Below are 10,022 nucleotides of genomic sequence, written 5' to 3'. Positions count from 1 at the left end.
TCAATCATTTAAAAATAAAGGTCAGCTTAGCTTTGTAAATGTTCAAAAGTAGCGTTGATATTTTATCTCATTTACACATACGTTGAGATGTAAATCCCTAAATCATCGCGCGATGTCAGCCGCCTGCAAGAAACACCGCCGTTCGAAATCGGCAAGAATAAACGTTGTGTACATTCTATAATAATGCAACGCATTCATTTTTTGTTTCATCAAGTAAAGCACTCGGCGTTATGTGCAATAAATACATCACCCGAAAACAACACATAAACACACTGCAGCTAAACACCGACACTGTATGCACGTATGAACACTGCTTTTTCCCGTGTTTCGATGAATCAGCTGTCAAATTGCATGTGAAATTGATCCAGTGATCCAGCTAATGCTGGCTTCACTTATGTTGTACGTAAACGTCAGTGATGCCACCGGGTTGGTCGTAACCAACAGCATTTCGCTGCGCGCGTCACTCAGGATCGTTGCGATAAAGGACAGAGAGCTTATACCACACTCTTAGCGAGAGGGTTTGCTTAGTCGCCGATCAGATGCCGCCGCTTATTGCTGACGTTCGATCGAGCGCTGGCCCGGCTCTTAATGAGAGGGTTTGCCTAAGCCTGCATTACACTCTTTGATCCAAGTTCAAAAATTTGGCCATCTGACATAATGGTCAAATTTATTTGACATCATGGTTGTTGTTGCCCCATGTAAAAATTGAAGAGTGACAAATAATTATCTTTGACCAAATTTTTATCTGTCAAAAATTGACAAATATTTGACGCTTGATCAAAGAGTGTACTACAGGCTTAATACGAGCAATAACAAGACACACAGCTCCCTGCATGTGACTGGAAATGAGGTCGGAACGCCCTCAACGCGTCCAAGAAACATCTGTACATTTCTGTAGTTGTTATTGTCAAGCTCGTATGTGATAGTTCATGCACATTACACACCCACACACAGATTCACCATTAATGTTTCTGGGTGTCGTTCGGGGTCGCCACATTCGGAAGTTCGCAAGGTATATGAGAAGATCTGACACTTGTGTATCTTGTTATCTTGTCTTTGGTGTAATCCAGCCTTTACTCGTCAGTCAGTTGACGGGTTCCGGGATGACCGCTGCCAGGAAAAACCGCCCAATAGAGATGGTCGGGTTTCGGGTTTTCAAACCTCAAATTTCACTCATATTTCGTTAGAGGTGAAGAAGAGATAAGGGAAAAGATTTCCCCGTTCAGGGGAGATTGTCGATTCGAAAGGGAAAAACCATTTCGGTTGCTGTTTATTTTTCTAGTCTATATTTTATCTATCTGTATATTCTAATCCTACATCCTGAAGATTCCCGAGTTTGCATTGTTCTCCAACGTTTAACACCGCTAACTTGACGGCAGTTCGCCGTAGAACTCCAGGCGCTGCTTGCACCAATACCTGGCGAACTCTACCATCTCGTCCTGGGAGACCGTCCAGTCCCATCGACCACAAGAAACCTCCTCCCTCCTCCAGCTCCTTGGTGTTGTCGAACCACTTACATCTTCTTTTATGTGTGGCAGGTACACCCGGATCCACCTTCTCCAGAACTCCTCGGTGCTGAAGTGAGCTAGCTTCCAGCTGCTGTGAAAGCTGCATAGCCACTGACTTCTTCTGCCGGTTGGAGTTTGTTGTCCATGGAGCTTCCAGTAAGTAATGGTTGGGGGTCAGAGATTCCTGGCCCACCAATTCCAGAGGCATGTAGGTTAGCGGCCTGGAGTTGACCAACGCTTCGGCTGCGTTAATAATGATCTCCTCGCCCGTGTGTAGTTGCGAAAGGGTCAAATTTCCAAGCGGTTCTTGCGTTTGTAAAGGCGGTTGCCATGACATCGTTCAATGTTGCAATCTCCTCCTGAAACTACCTGTTCGGCCCTTCGAAATCGATGCCACTATCAGAGTATAGTATGGCAAACGACCGGTTCTAATTTATCTTAGGAATGGGGTGCCATGGGTGGTGCTGATGGAATGGACCAGTGCTCGAAGATTAGCCACCTCAAAACACTGCTGCAATTCGTTCACCACTGTCTCGCAGTTGACATGCTGATTTTGACGGTGGTAGAAGTCCATGACGAGTATGCACTTTCGCTACTGTCCACGAACATATGGACTTGACACATATGGACTTAACAGTGAATGACAATGAACTCATGTCCTGGGCCCAAACTCATTTGTGCCCACTGTCAGCTGTCAGATAAAGGTGTATGAAAAGTGGCGGTGATATACTATCTCGTTTACACATACGTTGAGATGCTCGCCCTTGAAACATGGCGCGATGCCATTGGGGTGGTTTTTACGCGCACGAATCAGTCGCGTAAAAAGAGAATCCAGTGTATTGTGCAAAAGCTGGCGAACAGGTGGCGTCGAAGGTGGCTTCGTCCATGACGTAGACCTGAATCGCATCGGGAGGACTATCTAGCTAAAGAAAGCATTGTGTCAACAGATCTTGGATACGGATTAACAGCTGGTAAAAAGTCTCCCTGCTATCTCCACAAACGGCCACCGGGAATTGACGGAATCTGCTCAGCACACCTGGCAGCGGTGACAGCAGATCCGGACCCTTGAGAAATTTCGAGTTAAGAAAGAGAAACTCAGTTTTTCACTGCCGCTGGGTCCCACATCAACCGTACTTTATTCGGTTTCTTAGGATTGATGGTAATTTCTATTATTTTCCAATTTTGCTTCGCTTGCTTTGTGTGCGTAACCCTTCTGTAAATATGCGGTTATTTGTCCTCGTACCCGAAAATGGGGTGAGGGATCTTTCACGAGCTTTTGCTCTAGGGACAAAAGCAGTCGGACCGCCATTTAAAAGCTGTCGAGGAAATCCGGGAAATTAAGCCCGGTTTCAAAGCTACTTTCGGTTCACCTTGTAATTTTCTCTAGGTTTATTCTGGCACGCATATTTTCGTTAGATTCCAATGACTCGTAAATCCGGTGACACCGGCATCGTCCAGTGCGATGAAATTTCTTAACTGATCGTTGAGGTGTTGCTCTGGATTGGTGGTTCCAGCGAGATGGAAATTAACCACTGCCCTCAGCGAGAATGATTCAGCTACACATCTATAGACGCTCCACCTAAGTCGACATTTTGCTGCGGTTGCGTCCATTGCTCTATCTTCACGAAGCTCCGGTGGGACTCCCAAACGAAGATAGTCCAACCCGATCAATAATTTAGGTTGGACCAAAGCGTAGTCTTCTAACAGAAGGCCTCGCAAGTGTGGATATTACTGACAAAATTCCCAATTTTTTATGGTTTATGCAGGAAGAACCGAACTGCTGACCGTTCAAACATGCGACAACTTATAACGGTTACCATTAAGTTGTCCCCATACATCAAACTGTACTCGTTGCGAACCTGGTTCCTCTCGAATCACGTTGCCCATCCACTTCAGATTCAGTGGTTCTGGTGGTCCGGTTACGCCCAAACATACTGCGATTGTTTTGTCCAAGAGGATGATTGAGGACCGTTTTCCCGCGTACAATACTACAGGAAGAACGCGGAACATAGGGAAGGGACCGTTCCCCTGAGTGAGATGGTTTGCAGACGTTTTGGGGGTTGGCTTATATAACGAAGGAGAGTGAAGGAAACATAACACATGTTTCTCGACACAACCCTCAATCCCGCAACCCTTCCACGATTTGCCAAGCCCCTTGCCGTGACTGTTCGGACAATCGACGTTGTAGAATCTGAACTTGTTGCATTCTGCTACTCGATATCTCTCTCGATCACATATGGTACAAGACTTACCTGGCTTCTTATTAGCTGGCTGGTTGGTGTGGCGAATGCGTTTGTACAATACCTTTATCCTTTGACCTCTTTTGATCACTTGAAGTTGCGGGTGGAACTCGAAAGATCGAACGTCGCTTATGTTGCGTCCGGTTGTTTATTTTTGTAGACGCCCATTCTATCTTGAGTGACCCGGGAAATTTTTCCAGCAGCTCCTATATTATTACCGGGTTGGCCGGATTTGCCGCCTTTAGATGATCCACGAGGTTTTGAACGGACAATTCGAATTCCACCACCGTTTCTAGTCTGTCGTGCTTTGGCACTGGAGTTCGATGAACTTTCTCGATGAGGGATCGTATCAGGAGTTCCGGTCTGCTATATAGCGTACACTTGATGGAAGTAGTAGTCTACTCTAGACTGACTCGAAAGCGTGTCCCTTTATGCACCATTGTAGGCGAATGAGGTTTTCTGCATCTGAGTATCCGCAAGCAGCTGTTGTTTGATCGAAGCTGGATATGAATATCAGTCATCCTTTAGGATTACCTGAGAAATGCGGTAGTTCCTTACCCATCACCAGTCTGGCTGCCATTTTTCCTGCATCCATTCGATTTGGCCGAAGAAAGCTTGGTAATGAAGGATCGAGTGGCGAGGTGGATCTTTTTTTTATTTTGAGGGTGGCGGGGAAATCTGAAAAAAGAACTCAAGGTGTGGAGATTAAACTAGGGGAGAGATGCTGAAGTAGTTACAGTTCCTCAAAGACCTACTGGTCCTTGTTCCGACCCACTGAAGCCTCTCCAATTTCCAGCCCTGGTCTTATCGGAACGAAGGTTAAGTATTACGTCGGAATGTGGCTTTTGTGCTTGATGCACCCTCTTAGCTCTTATAACCTCCTAGCTAATGACCTGAAGACTGGTAGTTAGCTACCACTGGCGTGTGGGTGGTTGACCCGCCACACATGTTGCAGCTCCAGGACGATCTGGGAGACGACCGCACAAGCCGCGCTCCAGATGTCCGGATCATCGCACATCCTCCGGACTAGGTTGTAGGTTGGAAAAGCCAGATCCGCTCACAGCCACCATGTCGCTCCTCGCACTTACGAAACGGGACGAAGAAGCTATGTTCAGCAGTCTCCTCCACCTCCACGCACTCGGGACACATGGGGGACCCCACGTGTTCGAACCTGTGCAGATATTGCCTGAAGTAACCATGGCATGACAGGCTCTGTATCACTTTGCCATGGCGCCTTCCGACCCAACTAGATATATCCGGATTAAGTCAGTGCGTCCATCTGTCCTTTGTAAAGTTAGACCATTCTCGGTACCAGCGGAGCATCGTATGCCCCTTGTGTCACGTTGGTCGAAGCATTCTCTGTCTTTCTTGATGCTGATAGGCATCATACCGGACAAGACACAGATTGCATCGAATGACACCGTACGATACGCACTCACAACTCTTGGCACATGAGCCTGTAGGTACTTTCAGTTTACCACGGTAACTGTTAGTACTTAACGCTCTGACCCCCCCTGGCCCACCATACCTAAGAATGGACGAAACCACGCTGGTAAAAAGTCGCTTGCTGCCATGAACCGCTGAGCTATTGGACATCATACGAGATAGTGCTGCAATAGCCGATGAGACCCTCCTACAGGCATAGTCGACGTGACTCCCATAACCCCCAAGAGATTCAGAGATCGCTTTGAGGTGATTGTGCAGTCTCCGACTCTGACCACCGCCTGTTGCTCCGATTAACGGTTGTTCACAACCGTGACCTCCGTCTTATGATACGCTAGCTCCAGTTTCCTGGAGCGCTTCCAGTCCTCGACCTTGCGTATACAGTGCGCGGCCGTCAACTCGATCTCCTCGATCGATTCGCCGTAAACCTCTAGCTTTATGTCATCTGCAAAGCCGTCGATCACAACCCCTACAGGAAACTTGAGTTTCAACACACCGTCATACATGACGAATTTCATTGTAATCGGATTCTTAGTTTAAAGGTTATGTATCAAAATGTAAAAATCACCAAACATCAATATCTCCGAAACTACACAACCAATTTTAACAAAACAGATGTAAAATGAACGGACTATATCCAGAACCCTTAACTTTTAAATTTCATAATGAATAAACATATGGTTCAAAAGTTATATAAAGAAATGTTTTCCTGAGGCTGTTTAAACTCACTCATTTTTCTCAGATATGGTTGCACCGATTTTCCTAAAACTAGTCTCAAACATACTTAAATTATGACTTTATAAATAACATCAATATTCTAGAACCCGAAAAGTGGATATATTTTCATTGGATTGTGTTTGACAATTTAAAGATGTTCTCCAGAAACCGGAAGCTGCAAAATTGAGTTTTAAAGTTAAGTATAGAGTTCACCCCGGCTTCCGAGCATTATCCCGGTTCCTGAAAAACATTGGGTAATATTTGTCCTTTTTAGGTTGTTTTCCATGAATCGGAACTACTATCTAAACATTTAAAGTGACGTCTCGATTTAATTTCTGGCCTGTAGGTATAACGCTTCCGCAATACTCATAAGGAATGATATTTGGTCACTTCAAGCTGTTTTCTAGAAACTGAAAGTCGTCATCTTCTTCATCGAAATACCCAGAATAGGCAGAATTTGGCCATTTTAGGATGTATTCCGGTAACCAGGAGTAGTCATCTGGATTTTTCGCGTGATGTATTTGAAACATATTTTTTTTCATAGTATTTGCATGTGTATGTGTTAATGTATACACTAAAGTCGCTTTTTACGCTGGGGATACCACGTAAAAAAAAACCACGTAAAAAAACCGCGTAAGTTCCGGAATCCGCGTAAAAAAAACCGCGTAAATTCCGGAATCCGCGTAAAAAAGCCGCGTAAAACAAAAACCCGCGTAAAAAAAACATGTAAAAAGCGACCTTAGTGTACTCATATAGGGGGAATAGGGGCATAATGAGCACACGGGGCGAAATGGGCACTCCTATTTTGTGCGAAACTACGCATTTTTTAATACAATGTGGTATGTGGAACTCTTCCGTAGTTACTACAGTATCTCTTTATGTAGAACAAAAGTGATTTGTCTGTTTAAAATATGGAAATATATTGAAAAAAAAACTTGGTTCCCGGATGTTGGAAAAATTATTATTATTGCACTACAAAATAAGCTTCTACGATCGTTTAAATGGCTCAATCAAGTATGAAGACACATCAATATGACGTATGGGTCGTACCCCAAATTTCACCGTCATTTTGTTTTGATTTTAAGCTATAATTAGTGTTTAAATCTCATGTTAACTTTAACTAATTCGACAGGGGCGAAATGGTCACCTTTAGGTTGGGTGAAATGAGCACACCTTGTCACATAAACTTACCTGAAATTCATCTCAGTAGACTTGTGAGTTTATCTGTTTCCATAGTCAGTGTTTGTTTACAGTGATGGTGCGAACATTTATTAGAAAATCTTTGAGACCGAATCGGTCAGAAAAAAGGCCTGCAGGAAGAATTGGCCACCATAAGGCGCGACGGGACATTCACGAAACAAGCCGCCAAGTATCACGGCATCTCGCGACAAACGTTGGCCCATTAGTTGTACTTCTACACTGTTTCAAGATATGTTCTATAAGAGTGCTTATTATACCCCGTGGGTGCTCATTATGCCCCAGTGGGGTGCTCATTGTGCCCCACACATCGACTGATTGGTAGTTTTTGATGCATGAATCTTATTTGTGTTTTTCACCATTATGCGATAAACTTTTTAATTTGTGAATAGTGTACCTTTAATTGTAGATAGTTAAATCAAGTTTGCACTGAAGACAGCTTAAAATTTTTGTCGTTTTCCACGCTTAAATCAGCAACCAAGTTAGGGTGCTCATTATGCTCCTATTCCCCGTGTAAATATTATGTTTTAAATATTCGGTATAGTTGTGCTGTTGGCTACCAGAAATTCGTTATTTAAAGTGAAAAATAAATCCAGCAGAAATTTTCAAAGTGTATTTTTTTCTAAAAATTGAAGTGTTAGTGTAAATCTACTTTAGCAAATAATAAGTTCGAATGAGAAAGGCTGGGTCTCACCGCTAGGTGGATTAATTTGGGTTTTTTGATAACATCAATATCGATCTACTTGTACCATTCCAATACTTCCCGGCCGTAGTGGCAGCTAGCTAGATTGGGTCAGAACTTCACAGGGCCTTCGTGTGACTGGATGAACGGCAAAACTAACTCCTGAAGACACTTCTCCTTGTAAACTTGTCCATTTATGGTTGCTCCAGTGATGAAAATTTTTGTCTTCTTTCCACAACTACAGATGGCTTGCCAAATCATCAACTTGCGGGCGAAATTATCCGTGAATAGAAATTTGAATCTACCTGGAGCATCCCCCTTACGGTTAGCAAAGTGAAATATTCGACCCAGGATTTGTCCAAAGTCCATTTTGACGTATGTTTCATCGTCCTTAAAAATACAGCCGTTGTACTCTGTCAAGACTTGCTCGTATAGCTCGGATTTTGGCAACTAGATTCTGTTCCAGCGTTCTGTTGGGTTGTTTGCTGGCATTAAACGACCGTATTCCTCACGCATACAGATTCGACGAACTTTACTATGTGCTGCATTGAACCTTTTCGCCGAATCACGGGGGGAGACCCCAGGATTATTCCGGACTGCCCTGATGACCTTCGTTCGTAGTTTCCGGTCAAATGTTCCACTTCTACGTTTGGTTTGTTTACCCGGCAAAACGTTGTCATTAGTTTCTCGATATGACAACTAGAGGCGCTGTAAAAGAAAGGAAACGGCCAAAAACTAAGTGAACAAATCTTATCGTAGGCCCTACGCTTTTGCACGGTATATTATTAAGGACCGAATCTTTTTTTCCGGGCTGATAGAGTCGAAACAGCGCGTAGAAGCGGATGTTGCATGAATGACTTAGGGAATCCCTGTGTCCGCAATGGTATCGGTAAGTGACCCGTTGAAAGCGGAAGCCCTGGTGGATATTATGGAATCGGAGCTTCCAGAACTGAGTGTTTAGGCGATTAGGAGAATCTTTGCGATTCTGGATTTGGAGCATTTAAAGGGATCTGTCTTTGTAGTGGTTACATCGGTTGCTCCACCTCCTCTTAGGAGCGTTACGTAATTTAGGGATCTTAGGCAGTGGGTCTTAGTGTTCATTTTTATATCATGATCGGTACAGATATTGACAACGGCAAAGCAATGTTTCGTTTTCTCATCCATATTTGACCTTATTTCCAGCTCCGATTGGAAACGTGCTTTAAAAACAAGGTTCTACCGTTTTTCAATACATATTACGAGAATTAGCAGCACAAAACCACATTTATTTATGTCACAAAATATAAAAAAATGGTCGCATAACGAAAATACCCAAGATGAAAAAAACACAGTTTTACGCATTTTGATGAACTCAACCGATTACTGAAAGAATAAAAGATTTTTATTGGAAACTGACTGAGTTTTAAGTATTTGACAGTGCACTGTCATCATATTTTCGTTCAACAGAAACGCAGGCTAGATGCATTGCTGTAATATTGTTTTCTGTATTTTTTATGCTCTCTAATATTTGTTTTCTTTTTTGTTTTGGTTGTTTTTGTTACACTTTTTTTACATTCAAAAATATACAATTCATGTGTGATTTCTTTCGTACAAATTAGGTTTTTAGGTTGACGTTTATGTGTTGAATAGTAATTACAATGTCTGCGCCTTTTTTCCTGCTATACAACTGCTAATAATACAACTAGAATACAAATGCGTATGCGCGTGTGTGTGTATCTGTGTGTTGCTATTGTTGTAGTTGTTTTCAATATCATTTTGATGGTTAAAATAAGAGTTCTCTCGCTAGTACTGGTAGTTATTAAACGCACATGCAATAGTGTGTGTGTTTGTATTGTTATAATTGTTTTCGTGGACACACGGTAAAAACTACAAATTTGTATCAAACATTGATGTATACGCCAATTGGGTTGCCTTAGGGATACCTAGATTCCGTTTTAGTCGTATAAAAGGATTCATTTCGATGCAAAAATCTAACGACTACTAAGTCTCATGAAAGTTGACAGTAAAACTAAAGGTCGCCTACATGAGTGAAAGTACGAGTATGTTTTAAAACAAATTGCAAGGAACACTAGACGAATCAGATATTTCGGTTCTAAACTTGACGTCAGAAGGAATAGAAAAGGTGTCTTAAATACACGGCGGTTCTATAGTATGTATAACATCGTTTCTGGTTCGTCTCCTCTATCGGCGTAGCTAGTAAACACCCTGTTAGTACGATTTGCAATGTAAGTACAG

This window comes from Wyeomyia smithii, chromosome 2 (genome assembly GCF_029784165.1).
Source record: "Wyeomyia smithii strain HCP4-BCI-WySm-NY-G18 chromosome 2, ASM2978416v1, whole genome shotgun sequence".
Classification (NCBI taxonomy): Eukaryota; Metazoa; Arthropoda; class Insecta; order Diptera; family Culicidae; genus Wyeomyia; species Wyeomyia smithii.
This window is presented reverse-complemented; position numbering follows the sequence as displayed.